The 2,625-nt window shown below is 52.3% G+C and overlaps 1 pseudogene; it reads left to right on the top strand.

Moving 5' to 3' along the window:
• Positions 1 to 231: 231 nt before the first annotated feature.
• On the top strand, positions 232 to 2,384 carry LOC147224263 (uncharacterized; annotated as a pseudogene).
• The last annotated feature ends 241 nt before the right edge of the window (positions 2,385 to 2,625 follow it).

Here is a 2,625-nt window from a genome sequence, read left to right as displayed (position 1 = left end):
ATTTACATGGTACCGAGTTGGCCTGCGCATAAAAATGAAATAAGACATGCGGCCCACCAGCCAAAATAATTGCCCACCCCTGCTCTGGACTGTTGTCACTCAGTACTTGAAATACCCCAACTTCTTGATCTCCACTGCCTGTAGCCCAGTGGTGGGCCGTCAGTGCCTGCAAGGCGTTCTCTGCTGGCCTAAAAAAATATCTGAATCACAAACGTTAATTATATTATTCTTTCCCGTCGACTGTCTGACTATCTCCAGAACCAATACATCGACCCTTCTGTGCAAAAGGGTGGGATCCCAGGACTACCAGGATGCCTGGAACACAGTGGAGTAGTGACAGAGCTGATAAGGGAGGCTCGAGAGGGGAAAGGGGGGAAAGAACCTATCTGTGCTTTGGCTTGATCTAGCTAATGCATATGGCTCCATACCCCACAAGCTGGTGGAAGTGGCATTGGAACGGCACCATGTCCCATGTAACATCAAGGCCTTAATCATGGACTAGTATAACAGCTTTCACCTGAGATTTTCCTCTGGAACAGTCACATCAGAATGGCACCGGCTAGAGAAAGGGATAATCACTGGATGTAACATTTCAGTGATACTCTTTGCCTTGGCTATGAACATGTTAGTCAAGTCCGCTGAGCCAGAGTGCAGAGGGCTCACAACCAAGTCCAGGAACCGTCAGCTCCCCATCAGAGCATTTATGGACGCACCTGACGGTAACAACTGCGTCAGTCCCAGGATGCAGATGGATCCTCCAGGGCTTGGAGAAGCTCACCACCTGGGCATGCATGCACTTCAAACCAGAGAAATCCAGGTCTCTAGTCCTGAAGGGTGGAAGGGTGACCGACCGTTTCCGCTTCTCCCTAGGAGGCTCCCAGATCCCATCAGTCACAGAGAAACCTGTGAAAAGCCTTGGCAAGATATTTGACTGCTCCCTGAAGGATACAGCCTCTATCAGGGCAACCAACAAGCAGCTGGAAGGCTGACTAACATCAGTGGACAAATCAGGTCTCCCGGGGAAGTTTAAGGCATGGATGTACCAGCATGGTATTCTGCCCAGGATATTGTGGCCCTTGCTTGTCTATGAATTTCCTATATCCACCGTGGAAGGGTTTGAGCGGAGGGTCAGCAGCCACCTCCGACGCTGGTTGGGGCTTCCCCAGAGTCTCAGCAGCATTGCCCTCTATGGCAATAAAAGCAAGCTGACCCTACCAATCAAAAGCCTTACTGAGGTGTTCATGGTCACCAGGGCACGGGAGGTTCTCCAGTACAGGGAATTGAAGGACCCAAAGGTTGCTCAAGCCGGTATCGTGGTGAGGACGGGCAGAGGGAGGAAGGGGCAAGAGGCGGTGGACCAGGCAGAAGTTTGGTTGTTCCACAAGAAGCTTGTGGGGTCCGTGGCAACCGGTCGGGCAGGCCTGGGAACTATTCCGACAACGCACCCCAGTACGCGCAAGGGCAAGGAAAGGCGGGACCAGGTCCAACCCGAGGTGTGGGCTGGTGTCGAAGAGCAGTGTGCGAGCCAGTGGGTCGGGCTAAGGCAGCAAGGTGCATGGACTGAATGGGAGGAAGCCATGGACAGGAAGATCTCTGGACGGAGTTGTGGAGGGCTGAACCACTCCGCATAAAATTCCTCATCCAGTCGGTCTATGACGTCTTGCCCAGCCCGTCAAACTTCTTTCTTTGGGGCAAGAGTGATACACCATCATGCACATTGTGCCAGGGAAGGGGAACTCTGGAGCACATCCTTAGCAGCTGTCCAAAAGCACTTTGAGAAGATCGCTATCGTTGGCGCCATGACCAGGTGCTTAGACAATTGCTGAGTCCATCCACTCTGCCATTGACCACAGCAAGCGCTTCCAGCCACACAGGCATGGCGTGACATTCATCAGAGCCGGGGAACAACCTCCTCCTCAACCAAAGACCCAAACAGGACTACTGGGAACTGCGAAGGACTGGCAGCTAAGGGTGGACCTCTGCAAACAGCTGAGGTTCCCTGAGAACATCATAGAAACCCGCCTAAGACCAGACATCGTCCTACACTCAGAGTCCTCCATGCAAGTCATCATGCTAGAGCTGACTGGGCCCTGGGAGGAGAGAATGGAGGAAGCCAGCAGAAGACAGAAGGAGAAGTATGCTGAGCTGGTAGAAGACTGCCGCAACAGGGGGTGGCATGCACAATGCTTGCCCATTGAGGTCGGGGGAAGGGCTTTGCAGGGAGGTCTCTCTGCAGGGCCTACACTCTCCTGGGCATCACAGGGGCACGGAAAAGGAGAGCCATCTGTTCAGCATCAGAGGCCGCTGAGAAGGCATCTAGATGGCTCTGGATTCAGAGGGACAAAGTATGGATGAGCGCTTCTTGGACACAGGTCGGGAACTGATCACTCCCGGCCTGGTCGCCTGGGTGAGGGGGTCTGAAGTTGAAAGTTGTTGAAACCCCCCTGTGACCACAGGTACTATCACTGATGATGTGTCCAAGAAACTGCATCACAAGATGTATCTCATAACCTGTCCATGAATACATATTAAATAATTCCAAATGGTCTGTTCACTTCCTTTCATAGCTTTTCTCCTGGTTGTTGCCCCTACAGACATACATTTTCATATTAACCAATCACATTC

Source organism: Fistularia commersonii, chromosome 18, assembly GCF_037954325.1.
Source record: "Fistularia commersonii isolate RoL2024-O1a breed Wild chromosome 18, RoL_Fcom_v1.0, whole genome shotgun sequence".
In the NCBI taxonomy this organism is placed as follows: Eukaryota; Metazoa; Chordata; class Actinopteri; order Syngnathiformes; family Fistulariidae; genus Fistularia; species Fistularia commersonii.
This window is presented reverse-complemented; position numbering and strand designations above follow the sequence as displayed.